This window comes from Centrocercus urophasianus, unplaced genomic scaffold (genome assembly GCF_019232065.1).
Source record: "Centrocercus urophasianus isolate 14NV4802_14NV808 unplaced genomic scaffold, USGS_Curo_1.0 seq_18, whole genome shotgun sequence".
Classification (NCBI taxonomy): domain Eukaryota; kingdom Metazoa; phylum Chordata; class Aves; order Galliformes; family Phasianidae; genus Centrocercus; species Centrocercus urophasianus.
In genome coordinates, this window is record NW_024884733.1 from 9,192,324 (window position 1) to 9,210,040 (window position 17,717).

Below are 17,717 nucleotides of genomic sequence, written 5' to 3' on the forward strand. Positions count from 1 at the left end.
CCCCAAACCAATGAGCAGTTCTTTTAAGAAGGCACTTCTGCACCCAAACTTTGACAACTGTAGAAATTAGCAACAGCTTAAGAATTCCTCTTGGTTCAGGTAGTTATGCAGTAATTTTTGTTTCCATATGTAACATTCATAGATCAGTGCTCAAGCCAAGATTAATTTTTATATTTCCATACTGATTTTTTTCAACACCATTTATTTCAAAAGCAAAACTGACCTAAACCTTCATAATAGATATATACACAAAGTGGGTAATTCATGTGTGAGGAAAGGAGGAAAAAATCCTTATGTCATCTTACTATTTTCAGATATAGAAATTAATGTTACAAAAAAATATATATGCATACTCTTATAGGACAAACCTGAGGAGGATTAATCATTATTTTTATATTTAGATGGTGGTGATCTTTGTCAGTTTTTCTCAAGTTGGAGGAAAGATTTAGTGAGGAATTGAGCAACATTTTCTCTCCTTCAAATCCCTGTAATGAATTTCTGCTGCCTAGGAAAAAGAATTAAAAAAAAAAAACAATGTTTTGTCTGCAGCTTGCTCTTCTGTAGGGAAACTGAAGCTGTGTAGTTACCCAAGCTGTGCACTTCTCTACTGTTTCTGTCAGGACCAAGTCCAATTAAACTTCAAGGTTGGGGTATGGGAACTGTTGAGTCACAGCCTGAACCATTGATTGAGCACGTGGGGAAAGGTCCTGGTCAGCCCTGGGAGCACAGGTGAAGGCAATTGAGCTGTGTGACTGCAAGGGGTGGAGCCTGGCTGCACCTCTCTTAGAGCTCATTTAAGGGCTGACTGCCAATGGGGGAGGATCTTTTTCTGGAGATCATTCCTTAATGAAGCTTCCCCCTGCAAACCTGGAATCTTCTGATACAAGTGAGCAATCTTCTTCCCTTCCTTTACAGCACTTTTCTATTGTGCTGGTCCTTAAGTCATCGCACCTTTGTTGTAACACCTTTCCCATCGTTTTGGTCTGCCCAGTTGCTACAGGGGATGGTAGTGAAAAATGATTACTCGCTGGTTTTAAACAGATATTTATTTAAGGATGGAGGGAGAGAATGCAAACAGATGCAGTAATGTTACAGACTACTACCAAACTTGCACCAAAAATGTATCAGAATTCAATAACAAAGGCAGGAAAAAGGAATCAATATATGTGTGTGTATGCATGTATGTTTTAAAGGGAGCATATTTCTTGGGAACGAAAAGCATTTTTAAATATTTCTTAAATAAAACTTAATGACTAGAAAAAGGTTAGTGCATAGTGTATATAAATACTATCTCCAAGAAAATGTACTTACAAATTTTTCTATGTATAATGGTTTCAGTAAGAAAATAATTAGGAAAAAATGAGAAGCCCTGCACTAAGTAACTAAGTGTAGTGCAATCAAAAACAATTCCTGAGTAAACGTGAACTTTGATTTGGGAAAATAACGTTGCAGAAAAAAAAACATTTACCAGCTGGGCAGTGATCTTAAAATTACATCCATGAGTAATTACTTTGGAAAATTACTCTTATTGATCAGGAAATACTTAAATTCTCCATATACCTGAAGTTTGTCATCCAAGATGTTCAGGGAATGAGTGTCTCTAGTGAAACTGCAGCGATAAGTTCGTAATAGCTGGTAGGGTTAAAAATCTTTACCTTCTAAAAGCTAAGATGTAGTATGTGTAAATGGATTTTTAATATGAAAAGTACTAGTCTATCATCTCAGTTGTTTATCCATTCAGCTGCAAATTATTTTCTTTTTTGAAAATGTCTCTTGTGAGGAAGTCTGGCAATAATTCTCTTAGTAGTAGGGAGTAGAGGCAATTCCTGGGGCCTTAACCAGTTCAGCTGTTCTGCTGTCTGCTGCTAAGTTAGTCATCGCCTCTGAAGCATATGGAAGTAGAGAAGCACTCAGAGCTAGGATCTGCATCTTTTTGTGGCTAAGACAAGAGGCAATAAACAGTTAACTCATCCTGCAATCCAGATTTCTGATCTCTTACAGAGTGCATTCATTTGAAATGACAGCCCCTCACCAGAGGAATATTTATCCTTGATGAAGGACTCCGTCGGCTCACCCAGTGAGCTTGTAGCTACATGCTGCAGCCTCTGTGTTTTCATGCTGCAGAATTCCTTCAACTCTGCAAGGCAACAAGGAGCATACTACACACTTCACAGAGCAAAGGAATAGCATGTGGCTCTGCTTTCAAGAATTTGTTTTCTGGTTTTAGGCATGATGTAACAAGTTTCCATTTCTGTGCAATTGTGAATTACTTGCTTGTTGAGGGCATATAAGATCGCACACTCAACTTGAGCCAGTAGACATAATAATATGTAAGATAAAACAAAAGAGTTTAATGTTAACTGACTTGTGATACTGAAGTGTCTTGCGTAAGAGTATGTTTCACAAAAGAGTAAACAGTAAGCAAATGTAGTGATGAAGTAGAACCTGAACTTAGAATTGCTTTATATTCTTAGGGTTAGGCCTTACAGAGTTTAAAGCACTGCACAGATTAGGTCAACTGTGGTTTTGGGCTGGAATAATATACAATGGAGATGTTGCATATTTTTTCTTGATTACTTCTGTAGACACTGACTTTCTTTGTACAGGTTCCTTTCAGAGATCTCATTTCCTTGATAAGAGTGATCCAGCGTTTTTGCTGGTCTTGTGTCAGGTATTTGCACGATAGTAACTAAAGGGAGATGGTATATCTGTTTCACATGGTAAATCAGCATCCCAAAAGTAGCCTAGATACCAGGCCCTAGAGCACAAGCATTTGTTGGCATGTTGGTGGTGTTATCTGCTACACTTTCATGATGCTTATTCTGCTGGTACCTTGGCTAAGAACTTAGTATCCCATGTATGCCATGCTGTTACGATGACTCATAGGCTGGGTATTTTGTTCTGCCATCTCTTACTGCTGCTTGTTTTTGAATTGTTTGTCTTACAGTTTTTTTCTGTTTCACGGAAATCGCAGCAGTGATTTTGGGGCTGTTTCTAGAGTGTGCTTGTGTAGAATTGTCTAGAACCTCTTGTGTACAAAACCAGTGCAGATTGTAAATACGATTTGTTGGGTGTTGTTTTATTTCCTTAATTTTCTGGGACTGAAGAGTGTATTTAATCTAGACATGTTATTTTTCTGAGAGGTCGGTATGTCTGTTTATTTGCTTTTCATGCTTTCTTCAGTGCTGAAGATAATTAGTATGGGCCGTAGTCAGGTTGAGTCACCCTTGTATCTCTCTGAGCTATTGTCAAAAGAAACTGCAGCCGAAATAAAGTTTCATAGCTAGGTTGTTCTGTGCTTATTTAGATCCATGGGCATCCTAGTCTGTGAGTAGCTGAAAAGAAAAAATTGTAGAGGACCATTACTTATTAGACACTTCTTATGGGATATAACAGACATTAACTTTTAGGGTATCAGTTTTGAAATCTGTTTATCAAAGACAGTAGGCCTTGGTAGGAATTAACTCTAAGGAACCACATAGATATCAATATCAGAAATTTGCAGAAGAATGAAGTGATGGCAACGTCCTTTGCAACACTGATAAGATTTGCATGAAATACCTCCTCCCAACTGGTGTGGCAACTAATACAGAAGGCAGCTGAGCTCCTGGTGTCAAGGTTGTCTTGACATCAGGTTGGCTTTGTCCTACAAAGTAGAAAGGTAGGAATTGTTTGCTGCTTCTTTCCAGGAACTCTAGTGTTGGGATGATAGAAGTGCAACCTGCTTATTTTCATGTTTTCAATATCCCCGATAAAAGAAAGCAGAAAGCTTTCTATATTTCTTTAGTTTTAATTTTCATTTTGTTTTTTATTTTCCCCCTCTTGCATCCTCTATTTCAGCACGAAAGTCTGTGTAGGATTTTGGCCTCGTTTGTGATTCCAGCAATATATCTGATACTTAAAATTTCTATCAGTAAAAATCCTTACATGTATGATAATGAAATCCGATTGTTCTTCAGAACACCTTGTAGGATTCTTTTTGGCTGAACAGAACTACTGGATAAAGTCTGATATTTATATTGCACTGAAAGTATGTTATCGAATCACCGTAAGATTCCTGCTTTATGAAAGACTCAGTTTTGGTTTTTTTTGCCAGAGGAAGGAAGTTCAGTTCAACATACAGAAGTAGTGACCAAGTACCTTATGCTTGTTCTGATGTGAAGTTGTGGTGACTGTTTTTCTTCTTGTGTTAAATGAGGAGAGATAATTGCAGCACATCTTGCTTCAATTAATATGTAGTAATACTAAAACCAAACTGCTGTAGTTGAAGTGATAATGGGAGATAAAAAGTGAGGTATACCTGGAGAGAAGGTAATACTTCTTTCATGAAGAATTCAAGTAGTGCATTGGTTTGGGCTCTGTTTTGTTCACTTCCTTGCTCATTAGGAAATTGAATGCTGATATGGCTAAAAAAGTAGTTGGTATTCTTCTGCCTTAAGCACTCTGAAGTCTTGAAGCAAAAATATTCTGATTGCATTCTTGTTCTGTGTTCCTTCTTACTCTGCTGTTTATGTCACACAAAGAAGGGGAGGGGAGACAACGGAAACAGAAAAATCCCAGAGCCTCACAAGGGAAAACAGATAAAAGGAGAGACAGATAAAGAAAACTGTGAAGAATTTAAGCTTCTGAAGGGTGCCAGATTCTGTATGAGAAATGGTTTCTGAACTGGTTGGGAAATATTTTAATTCATCTGGGAAGAAGTATTACTTTATTAAACAGTTAAAATTATGTTCTCTCTGTTTTAGTGATGCTGCTTAAGTACTGCTTTTCAGCTTTTGGTTGCGAGTTTGCTTCTATGGCCTTTCTTTGTCTTTCTTTATTAATAAACTTTTCATATATTTAGAAGTGTTCAGAAATGTTCTTCTGTAACTAAGCTGCTTCTGAAAGGAAAATCTATGAATTGTTTTGCAGACTACCTAGGAGATTTTTTCTTCATGGGTTTGTTTATATTATGTGAAGGGAAGACTTTGCTAATATGCTTCTGATGGATGGTGGAGAGCTAACGATCCTACATGTTTGTAGTATGCAGTTGGTTCGTTAGGAGCAGCCTTTCTTCCTATTATGGGAAATAGTGAGCCGCATTTAGCAGGAGGTACGGATCTGTCATGTAAACAGAAGGAGAGCCTCACTACCAGCTCAGTGCAGTACATAGACACGTGGTGAGGCACAAAACCACATCGAATGCTGAAGGAATACAGAAATACAGTTGGGACTCACTGTAATGAAGCAACTGTTTCGATGCAGTACAAAAGAATGCTGCTGATCTGCATTTCGTAATCCACGTGCAGGAACCTGGTAGTCTGTTCTCACTTACGTACTACGGTGACAGTGTGCTCTGTGCTGTTGTATCATAACATGAAAATCTTTGTTGTCTTTACCTTAGTTAACTTTTTGCAGGGTCAGCCTCTTAATTGTGCTGTCTCTGTAAACGTGGAGAACAGTTTATTCTGTCCCCTGAAAACTGGACCCAGGTTATGAACTGGGACCTTGTTGAGGTTGAAGGGCTCAGCAGATACAGGATGCGTTTTACAAACTCTGGTATGCAGTGTTCTCTCTCTGTCCCTCTCTTTCACATGTACACACAGACTGCAGCTGACATGTAGCTGACAGGGTGACATTGTACGCTCGTATTCAGGTGCTTATGGGCTCTAATCTCAGTCCCTTTCTTCTGACCAGCTACTTCACTGTTTTCCACCCTAAATTGTTGCAGAAGACAGGCATAGCCCTTTTTTTGGTTGCTTTGCTCCGTGTTATTATTTAGAAGTTGAATATGCTTAGATCAGTACCACATGCTTTGGTGGAAAAAACCTGTGCTTGATTTCTGAAGGGCGTGCAGTGAAGGGAAATAAACATTTGTAAAGGCTTCCTATTCCATTATGTAGTAGTGGTTCTGTAAACTTGAATGATGAATTTGTGTTTTATGAAGGGATGAATAATCTGTAAGGAGCTCCACTCACTTCCAGTAGTTTTGTTATATTGACACCTTTATTGCTCTATAGGGGGAGAAGATGCTGAGAGGACTGAGTGGGATTATATCCTAATAGATAAAAGGAGAGCAATGGAATAGATTAGAAGCTGATGAAAGAAAGGGAAACTCAGTTTGGAATAACTTTTATTCTCTATTCCAGATTCTGTACTTCTCCCCACTCCCCTTTAAAAAAAAAGAGGAAAAAAAAAAAACACAGCAGCTCTTACTTAGAAGTTTTCTGTAAAGGTATGTTTGTACATATGAAGCAAAAAAATTATTTTTTTCATGGAAATTTTGTAAATGTAAATTTTCATGGAAAAGCTGTAATCCAGTGTAATTCAGGATATCATTCTATCAGGAAGCTTCAAAACTTCTGTACTGCTAAATTACTTAAAGTAATTTGAAGAAATTTGTCTTAACATGTATACTTGAAATAATGAGTTTTCAAACTCCTTTTTTGGTTGTATTTTCCACAATAGGAAGAAATAGAAAACAATTCATAGTGTGGTGATGGCAAAGTAACATAAGACAATAATGGAATTGATGAAGAGGGAAGCACAGATTCTAATGAAGAACTGCTGAAAACACTGATGCTGAAAGTCCTGCTCAGTTCAGTTACTGAACTTGCTATCAGTTTTAGTATGAGAAACAGAAATTGTTATCATAATTAACTAATTCTGGTGTCTTTGAAGGTGTTATGGTGTCCCCAGGTGTTGTCTCCTGTGTTTTGGGGTTTTTTTCTTTGCTTTTAATTGTTGCCTTTAGTTGGAACCACAGATTGTGCTTTCTTTAAGTCAGAACACGCACACGCTACAAAACTATAAAGTACTTTTGGAAAAAGAGTAAATATTTCCATATGGCTTTGGGCATGGAGGGGTAATTTGTTTGATTTTTTTTTTCCCCAGAACATCCAGAGACTGAGAACTTCTCTTGCAGGCTACATATGGCTTGGTGTTATTGGCCTATACTGGTTCTAGGGAAGGGAAATTGCTTGCTTGCTTAAACAAATTTGATGTCTTAATGACTTAAACACAATTATGCTCTTATCATACATGTAGCTGTAGTGTCAAATAGGTTCTTTTTCTCAAGCAAGTTTAAGCTTTTATTAAAGAAGAAAGCAACTTTATTATAAATATAGCTTGCTTTTCTGTTTTCTATTGAGCTAAAGCAGAGTCTTCCATTTCATTGTGGCTTATGTGATTCTCTTCTCAGCTCTCCCTGCCCTGCTTGCTTTACTACTTTGCTCTGTCCTCTTGCTCAGTTACCTTTTCCATTGATTTTGCATTCCCTTCAAACCTGATCACTGAAGAGACTTTATTTCAGATTATTGAGAAAACTAAATGGTAAAGAATGGTGAGATAAGTCAAACCTGTGGTGTTACTTTTCAAGGTTTGTGTATTCATACATCATTTAGGGTTTAGACTTGAATTGTCAGTTTAGCTGATCAGATTATAAAACTATTTCATGTATCTAGCATTAAAAATTGTGTTTAATGAGAATGTATTAGCATCATCAGATGCCCTACATTTTTCAGTTACATTTATAGCTGAGTTTTTAGAAGTACTTAAGTTCCATTCATTCATTTTGAATTAGTGTTATCTTGTTAAAATAAGTCAAGCTACTTTTTGTCCTTGAAATGATTTTGCATGGGAGCAGGGGGATACGTGTCCTTATAATTATCTGTGTTGTCTGCTGACTTTCAAAAAACATTCTTCCATTGTTTTTGTTTCTTTTCTCTTGGAATGTCCCCAGTGTTCTTGCTGTTGCTGAAAGAATAACGCAACATATGCAGAATGATCCTCTTAAATTGTTTGTGATTTGTTCTTTTGTACACTTTTTTGTTGTGTTATTTGCTCTAGTCTCTGAACTCAAGATGTAGCTTATCCATGAAATTGACAGTCTTTCAGGTAGTGCAAAGGCTATTAATAATTAATACAGTCTTCAGAAGAGACAAAAAAGTACAAGAGACAACTGGTCTTAGCAGAAAACAGAGTACAGTTCAGATATATGAGCTGTCTTTCTTATTGCATTATTTACATCTCTGCTCCCCTGAAATTATTAGAAGAAAATATTTTAGGACTAGACATTGTAGCAATCATGTATTAGTGCTGCACATTCCCCCCATTGAATTAACTATAAGTGACAGTGCAAGCCAGTTAAGAAGAGGTTGGCTTTTGTGACCCTGGAAGCAGTAGCACATGCAGCAGATGAACTGTGGGAAATGGAGCATTGAACAGCTGATAGAAATGGAAGGAATAAATACATCCTTGATTGAACTAAAACGAGTGATGCTATGTGCTCCTGTTAAATGAGCTACCTTAGGCATAGCTTTATGTACTTCATTGAGGAGTCATGATTAATGTCTTGTCTGTGAATTGATAAATAAACTTGCTTATCAGTAAAATGCTTAATATGAAAATGAGGTTATGCTTTTGAGACAGATCGGTGACTGTGCTTTAACGTCTTAATGTAAATGTGCATCTCATGTCAACCCTTTTGTCTTTCTTAACAAAATTCAGCTATAAAATGTCATTGTTACTAACATAATTTCCACCAGCTTAACATTGAATATAATTAAGGAGGGCTACCTACGGAATTACTGGGGGTCTCTTTTGCATATGCAGTTCTTTTAAAACATGCAATTTTTTCCAGGATGGCTCGGCTAGAGGTCTTGTTAATCAGGCCACTGTTAGAATTGATCTTGCTTGGGTTGATCTCAGTTGTCAACACTATCAGCAACCAATCATCTTTTTAAGGCTGAAAGGTAAAACAGCAGCACAAAAGACTGCTGATGCTATTACATTCTCTGGGGTAAAAATTGCCAGTTTTTCATTCCAATTTCACCCTTCTTTCCTGTATGAAGGTCTTGGTTCATAATTGCTATTATTTGACAGTGATTATCTTAGCATCTTTCTGAATAAACTTAAGTTCAAATCATGCAAGACTGATTTCCTAATATTTGGAAATTTATTACTACTATTTCTTTGATTGTACTCCCCTTTTTATCTTATCCAAACTGTAGTTTTTTATATTTTCTCCGAAAATTATTTGATCTGGAAAAATGCCATTCTTCTGGTGTAACCACTGACTACGTTTACCTTTTAAGTTTTTCTGAAGATGTACATTACTGTTTTTGTTATTCTTTGTGCCCTTTCAGTATCTTTCCTAACTTGTCTTTCAAATCAATTTAAAATATGGTCTGAATTTGGAAACTTAATTCAAGTCAAGTGATATTTTGTTTCTCTCTATTGTTCCATTTATTGGATAGCCCATATCTATATTCTCCTGGTTATCTTACCAATTCTTTCTTGTACAAGTTTTTACAAGTGTATTGGAAATAGCTGTCAGACTGGATGAGGGAGAGTCAAATTTACTCATTTGCCAAAGGGAAGACTGAAATGCTTGCCACAATCTGAGTTGTGATGAGCTTCCTTCCTGGTCAATGTATTGAGAACAGCTCCAAAAAAGACCAGCAGGATTCAGGTTTGAGGCAAAATGGGAGAGATTAGGTGGCTCAAGATGAGGGCTGGGTGGATTTGGAATGAGGGCTGGGTGGCAGGGTAAGAGAAGTTAGTGCTGAGCAGAATGCATCCATCCACAAAGCTCTGTTGACATAGAGCAGCATAACATCTCTTTCCTCCTTTGTGTTACCTGAAGATAAGTAGAGTTGAGTGCTTGGAGATGCTTGTTGAAAGTGTTTCAGTTAAGTTATCCAGAAGTTACCCATGTCTATGTGCACCAACACCAATAAAGTAGTGATGTCCAGATCTGTGTGTAGGCATGCTGTGATAATGTATGTTACCAGAAATATCTTTTCCAAAAGGATGATAAGTAATTTTCTCCTACAGTGCAACTCCTACCTCTCCTCCTCTGTGCTTCTTACAATGACATTTACGTAGATGGTGCTTTTCAGTTTAAGGTAACACACTGCAAGTCTGCTGGTGACTAGGCATAGCGTAATCGCTTGTCGTATTATCACAGTTTCTTGGACAAAGTAATGGTTTGCGATTAAAAAAGGAAGTTGGAATATATTAAAGGAAATCACATGGTTCAGCACTTTTTTTTTTTTCTATTTCTTTAATGGTTTTCTAGTCTTGCATTGAACTGATAAGTATAATGCTAGTAACTGGTATCAGTACAACTAAGTCTGCATGGAAATCAGTGATAAAATGTGAAAACAAAGGTTGACTTTGAGAACAGACAAGGTGAAAACGAATTCTGTGGTGCACAGCACAGTGGGATGCCTTTCTTTGAGAAGTGTTGGATTGCTGCCCTCTGTACATAGGAGAGGGAGAGAAGTGGGTTTTTTTTTTTTTTTTTTTTTTTTTTTTTCCAATTTCACTTGATATTCATCAAAATATAGGATCTACAGAACAAGGAATTTGGTTTTCTTGACAAATCTGGCATTAAAATGTCTTCAGGACTTTGTCTTGTACTGCCAGCAATACTGTAAGTCAAATAGTAACAGATGAGGGTTACAACTTGAGTTTGTCTAAACCAGTATTTCATTAAAATAGCAGGCCCATGTGCAGGGCAGACTGATTTGAAGTCTTCTGTTTACAGAATAACTGGCACTCCCAGGTAGGCTATTCGTTTAGCACATCAGAAGTTTTCAGAGAATTTTATCTTTAAGTATTGCTTGAGTATGCTAAATGTTGAGGCATCTATAATGTGCAAGTATTGTAAGAATTTTCTTTAGCACAATTGTTCACTGATTTATATTTATGTTTTGGATGATCAGATAGACTACGAGACAGTCATGTGTATTGCCTATTAGTTGTGACTAAGAAATGTACTGTGATGTTTCCTCTTGAATGAGAATTATATATCACTTTCTAATGGTGTCCATATCATACTACTATTGCAGTACTGACTTCCAGGTTTTGACCTCCCTGTGCAGATGGTCAGCTTTCTATCTTTAATAAAGTTTTCCTTTGGGTACTCAGGTAATAAAAGTTAGAGTTATTGCCTTTTATTCTAATGTATGGTAATTCAAGCTATTGTCTTTTCTGCAAAATGTTCAATAATGTATCTCATGAGTAGATCAGACAAACTTCCAGTATCACCTCTTTCCATTTAGTGGTTATAGAATATGAATGTTTGTAAAAAAAAAAAAAAAAAAAAAAGCTGATGCCATTTTACAACTTGAGTGAGGAGGTTCTCCTCTCTTTTTCCCACTTTAAAAATGTGATTTAATAGCTGAGGTGAGGCATCAGTTTGTGCTGCTGAAGAATGCGATCATTCATTTTGCTGAAGCCAAGACTTCAGCATTGCATGAAGCACTTGTATGGTTTCTGGATATGTGCTCTGACGTCTCTTGTGCTGGTAGCAGAGGTTTCCAGTAGCACTACTGATAAGTACTGCTGTTCTTGGAAGTGCAGCCGACGCATACTTTCATTCCAATAATAGATATCTGAAGTTATTGAAAAATATTTTTTTGCAAATGAAGGTGTAGGGTTTACCATTTTTCATAGTTTCTGTATTTTGTTCTTCTGTTCAGCTGTTTTCTTTGTTTTGCTTCATGTATGTCCCAGTCTCTTACTCAGCTTGCCTGGGCTGGGGAGAAAAGGAGGAGTGATATTTTGGAGCGGAAGTAGTTGTTTGCTACAATGTGAATGTGTCATTACTGCAACTAACTTTATCATTTTGAGAGGTACTAATTATGCAGCGCCTCCTAGAATAACTTTATGAGCCAAAAAGGCATGAGAAATAGGAATGTGATAGTAAGATTTACTGTTTTAATAGATATATGAACCACCAATTATTCCATTTGCTGAGGGAGGTGGAGGAGAGACTTCTCTCATTCTTTTTCACGCCTTAAAAAGTATCACATTACAAACAAATAATTGTGAAGTATGAGACCAGAAATGTTGGTTACCAATTAACTGAGGAATACTGTATGGTTTGTAGTGGACTTATGTCCTTTTTCTTTGGAGAAAAAAGCATTCTAGAGTTTTGTGTAGGAGTCAGAAACTAATTATCCTTTTCGGTTTTCAAAAGCTTTACCAGGAGGAAAATAAACTTCCTGAGGAAAGTATTCTACTTACATTTTCGTGCCTTTGCTAAATTAACTTCTAAGAAGAAAAGCTTTAGTTACTTCTTCATTGAACTACCTATTTTTGTGACAAGCAGAGAGACATTCAATCACCTTACTAATACACAGCTTAAATTCCACATCATTTCCCAAGTGGAGAGATTATTGACAACAGAAGCATATGTCCATAGGATGTTTGAGGCTATCCAATATCAATCTTCAGAAAGCTTGTGAGTTTCAAGTCTGGACTGACCTAACAGGCAGAAAGGCTTTTGGATGCATTTGTCTAAACAACCCTGTACACCTTTCCCACATATGCTTTAACTTCAACTGTGCACCATTTCCTTGCTCAGCAGCCATTGTTACAGCTGGCCTGTCACAACCCCTTAATTGCTGGATGAAAAAATGTTGTTCAGCTGTCTAATTTAGCAATGCTATTAGTCAGCAACTTGTCACCTGCTAGTCTTTACTACAGTAACAGCCATGGGGAAGCAGGTTTGTGATCAGTGTAATTTTGTGTCTGTTCTAATTTCTTTAATGCTGCTGGTAGAATTTATTCAAGTAGGAGATGGGAAATTTCTTTTAACCTTAGCTGTTGTTTTAAAAGAAGATCTTCAACAAGGGCAGTTTCTCTCATGTTTTACTATTCTGTGCTATGGACCACAAATGTGGTATTTCTACAATCCTTTGAGGGAGAGGACAAAAATAATTGCTCTTCTTAATGTAATTACCATTACAGTAATGGGTATGATGACCTTATTTCTCTGCCCTTATGTTTAATAAAGAAACACTGAGGAAATTACGGTGAACCTGTTCATATGAAATTCAGGAAGATTACATGTTATGTTTTTGTATAAAAATCAAAGCTAGTATTTTCTCTTCTTGAGGGCAGCATGCTGGAATGACGTAATATTTTGATTTAATCAGTATTCTCCTTCAATAAGAAAAAATATGCTAAGAAATATTCTTATTTTCCTGACCTAAAGGAAGGTTTTTGTACATGAGCTACATGAAAATTGCTGCAACAGTTCTTAGCTTCTCAAGCAGCAGCTTCATACAGATACAGTGGTATGACATGAAGAAGTGAAGTTCTCCCAAGCTTTTGAATGCTTACATTTCAGAGGCAGTTAGCACAACATTGACTTGTTTCTTTTGTCTAAGGTGCTTAAAGATGCACATACATATCCTCAATAAACAGCAAAAATACACATTTAAACCAATAAGGATGGTCACCTCAAAAATGAAGGTGAGTGTTTTTCAAAAGAATAAAACATTTGAAAGTCCTTCATAACCGGAAGTTCTCCCTAAAAGCCTTCACTGAGTAACTGAAGAATTTTTTTTCCACTATTGTATTTTGGCAAGAGTTGCGTACGTGAGTTTCAGCTGGGAGGCATGTTTCCTGAGGAATCTGAGTAGAATGTAGAAGCTAAAATCTTGCCTTGCAAGACTACAGTCCCAGAACTGTGCAGGTGAAGCCATATTGCCATAATGTTAGGAAATGAAGCATTTAAAAAATGGCATGTAAAGGTGTAAGTAAGAAAGCAGAATGGAGATGACAAATCCTTTTCAGACAGATGCAGGGGAGATGTGTTACATTGGTCTCCACACGCAGATTAGAGCTTGCTTCCCCCTTTTCAAAGAGAATCCTGTTTGTATTCCTACTTCGCATGTCGTCTTATAAAACCTTAGGTTTTTTATGATGCGCTGAATTATGCTGCATTGGAGAGTGCATTGCTTATGCTCACATTAAAGAAGTTGCTGATTTATACTATAAAAAAGACAGCAGTATGGCAGCTTGTAGTCTCTGTGCTTTGGGTGACTTGCAATTTTTTGTTTTTTAGCAACAATACTGGATTTTAATTCCACTGATGTCTTTGGCCCTATTGAGTCCTTTTTTTGGATTGAGAAATGAGGGAACCAAAGCTAATTTCCCCTCTCCTTTTGTAGTAAAGCAAGTGTTGTGTTTTTATCTTATAAATAAATAAATGAAAGCAAACATCACCAACTTAAATAATGACATTGAGAATTCAGATCTATATTCTCTTGCTGAAGGAGAAGAGCTACATAGTTTTTCTGTACGTTGTAATTGAACCACTTATTTTTCATGAAGCAGGGACTTTGTACTGAGAAGAAACCACCTAACTTCGAAATGATGGAAGGCATTAAGGGGTTACTCAAAGAGCTTGTGGGTTCTCCATCCTTATTGATACCAGTAATGTACCTGGTGAAGCCCCTGAGAAATACAGCTACTTGGAACTGTTATGAAAAGGACATTGGACTGAATGACAGCCAGCGGTCACTTCCAACTGAAGGTTTTCTATGATTCTAAGTGTCCTTTCAAATATTATTTGAGTTCTGCTACAGCGAACTGCAGATAATGACCCACTGTTTACACTGTCTCAAACTGATTATCATCCTAAACTGCAACGTGTAATCACCTCTTCAATATCTGTTGTATCAGACATAGTAATTGATCAAGTCAGTACATCATACTGTTCATCAGTGTAATTAAAACATGATTTTTCTCTTATTTTCAGAAGTACCCTGCGTGCTTGTTTTTAAAACTTCATTTGTCAGAACCCAAGACCACAGGGCAGTAGAAAAAAGATGTTAAGTGCTGAGAATTACATGATGTTTCATCCTATGTGTTACTTTAGGCTGCTGATCTTAATGAATTAGGTATAATATAATGGTGTGACTTACACCAGATGGGTATTTGATATTTGGGCTGTGCTTAAACTTTTGTGAGATAGTGTGGGAGTAGCAAAGTAGTTTAGTATTAAGGAAGAAGCAAAACAAAATGCTATGGATCAGAAAGCATGTTATATCAGTTATCTGAGTAACAAGAACTGTAATTTAAAAAGTTACTATCAACAGTAAACAGCTGGAAAGCGAATTAATTAAAAGCCTGGGTTGCAAGGTTTCAAAACTGAGTTGGAATTCCAAGATGGCCGTGGGTGGTTATCAGAGAAACATGTAGGACCTCGCACTGTGCTGTGGCACGATGCTGGGCTAAGTCAAGCATGGTGGAAGACAGGGCTCCACTGACATTTCCATGAAGTAGTATGCTAGCCATACATCTAGGTTGATTCTGGGACGTCAGCCTTTTCTCTGTGTCCCTTACTGGCTTACATACTCGTAGCACACCACCCAAACGTGAACTCTTCACCCCACATTCTGAAGCACCCAACTGCTCCTGCATCCCCGTGCTGAGGTGGTAGTTCTCCAGTGTTCCTAAGGCTATGTTCCTGAAGCAGATGTTCTGAGGTGAACAGGCTTGGGTACTCCCTGTGGACAAATACCTCTGGAGGAGTTTTGCTGAGTTGTCGGAGAAGTTAAATCACTGCCTTCAGTGTCATTACTATGCTGGTATGAGTGAGTCAGGAAGAAGGAACTGCTAATTTGTATATGGTGTACTTGGTTTGGAACCAGAGCCAGTCCTGTTTCCCTTTTTCCCAACTCCTGTATTCTGCAAAGATTGGTGGTGATTGTTGTGAAATGAGAAGTCCAGATGGTATTTTATGTTGCTACCATTTCATTTTGGTGTAAATGTCTAGAGCGTAAGAACAACAAACAGTGCACACATGCAACAAAATAGAAATTGTTTACATAATTTTTTGTTTCTGGTTGCTCTAGGCAGGATTTGACTGTGATCTGGCAGAATTTTGAATGATCATTTTAAAAAGTGTTAGGGAAATTTAAAGCTAGTGCTGTTTGTTCTTCTACACATGTATAATTTTGTCTAGTTATCAGTCATTCTGCATTACTTTCTCATTTCAATTTAACTGATATAATTGCAGTTTTTTTGTTTGGTTTGTTTGAAAAATGAGTGCTTGATGTGAAGTCACTCAAGTGCTGATTGCTAGAGTATTCTTGATGTCTGCATGCATATTTATTATATAGTATGAAACTATAAAGTGGGACAAAGTAAAAATAATAAAATAACAGTCATTTGCTGGTTCATGATTCCAGTGCTTATAGTTTAGGTCTTCACTATGAAGAGGTATGGAGGGATCCTACCTGGTTATGTAATTTGAAAAGACTTCTGGAATCTGCTAAGGACTTAATTTGGATTGAGTTAATAGATGAAATCATTAAATTCCATGAGAAGCATAATGAAGGAACCTTAAGCAGAAGAACGTGTTACCAAAATGCTTAACTCAGCAAGTTTATATACTTAACGATTCCACTTTTAGAAATATTTCCCATGTCAAATATGTAAGTCGTTAAATAATGTTTTTGTGCATTCTTGGAACCAATAACTAAATGAAAAAATTTAACCAAATATAGAGGGTTATGATAAATAAGGAGAAAAACCACTACCTGTAGAACCTGTTAGGACGTGTTTAACATGGCACTGTAATGCTGTTCTTGCTAAACAAGCATCTTGCAGGATGTAAGTGCTTCATGGAAGTGCCGTGAGGTAATGCAACTTGATTGTTGCTTTGCAGGACAAGAATAACTAGAAAATTGGGGTTATGTTAGAATTGTGCTAGGGATGAGTATTGCATGAGGCCAAAGAAGAATTAAGTCCAAAAGTTGTCAAATGGCAGAACTGAATACTTGTGACTATTCTGTTTTGTTGACCAAAACATATTCACCTTGCGTTTCACTCATTAAGCTTAGTGGATTGATTTGAGACTTGTGTTATTTAAGTGAAGGTCTTTTGTGGAAAGGTGCCTGGGAATTCAAGATACCACAAACTTTGTTCATTGAGTGCTGAAGAAAACAGAATTCAGAGCTGTGGGTTAATGTGGTGCTTGAGGACATCACCACTGTGTGTTTAACACGACTGTTTGCTGCTGCTGTTGTCCTGCATGTTTAATCCCATATTTCCTCGCTATTCCTGTCCCTTACTGTGTCTGCCAGCCACCTGGTATTATTGTCTTTTCTCATTAAGTATGTGTCCTGTGGTGTTCATTCTGCATGGTCTGTTTATTGGAGCAGTTAGAAATTCAGTGATGTTTTCCGTGGGGATGATCTCTCTTAGCTATTGTTTTCTTCCTTGGTTTGTTTCTTTCCAATTATCTTGGCTTTCTCTTAATTAGCAAGGAATCTTTGGTAATAATCATAACAGGAGGCATAACACTAATTTTAGAACTGACGTGCTAGCAGAACAGTAATGAGAATTGCAGTTTTCTTGGGAAATGTTATTTAGAGTTAGCATTACCAGATAACTGCTTTTAGGAATACAGAAAACGGTGAATGTGTTTGCAATCTTAGTATGTGATGAAACATGACCTGAAGTTGTTACATCCAAGTCTGTGGAATTTACTGTGTTCATTACTGTTGACTGCTGAAGTAGCTGTCACCAGTGGTGCGGGTGCTGCATGTGAATGCTGTGAACCAAATTTGTTCTATGCTGTATTTTGATAAGTACCTGCAAACAAAACCTGTTTTCGGTAAGTAGACACCGTTGGCTACAGGTGTAGAAATCAGTAAGAAAACAAAGTGGCACAAACATTCTCCCAGCTGATTTTAGAGATCTGATCTCTTCCATTCTTTGTTTGAGTGCCAAATCCAGTGTGGGTAAAATCTTTAGGGAATCTAGCTAGAAATGTATGTTTATTTTACAAGTGCAAAGTACAGCTTAAGGGCTTCTTTTCCTAAACGTGACCAAATCCCTTCACAAAATTTTTCTTAGAAGATTATTCAGACACAGCGACTTCCATGAGAACAGAAATACATATTCCTGTTTACAGAAACAATATCCTG

General features: G+C 37.1%; 1 protein-coding gene across 5 annotated transcripts in view; it reads left to right on the forward strand.

Annotated features, from left to right (window-relative positions):
• Positions 1–17,717, forward strand: part of CAMSAP2 (calmodulin regulated spectrin associated protein family member 2) — a 72,239-nt gene that overhangs the window by 14,823 nt on the left and 39,699 nt on the right. Inside the window, exon 1 of one of the 5 annotated variants that reach the window (XM_042819239.1) lies at positions 821–886. The exons of the other annotated variants lie outside the window; for them this stretch is intronic. The gene's annotated coding sequence lies outside the window, so the exon portion shown is untranslated. Of the gene's footprint in view, positions 1–820; positions 887–17,717 lie in introns of those variants that run through there. 5 annotated transcript variants of the gene reach the window in all.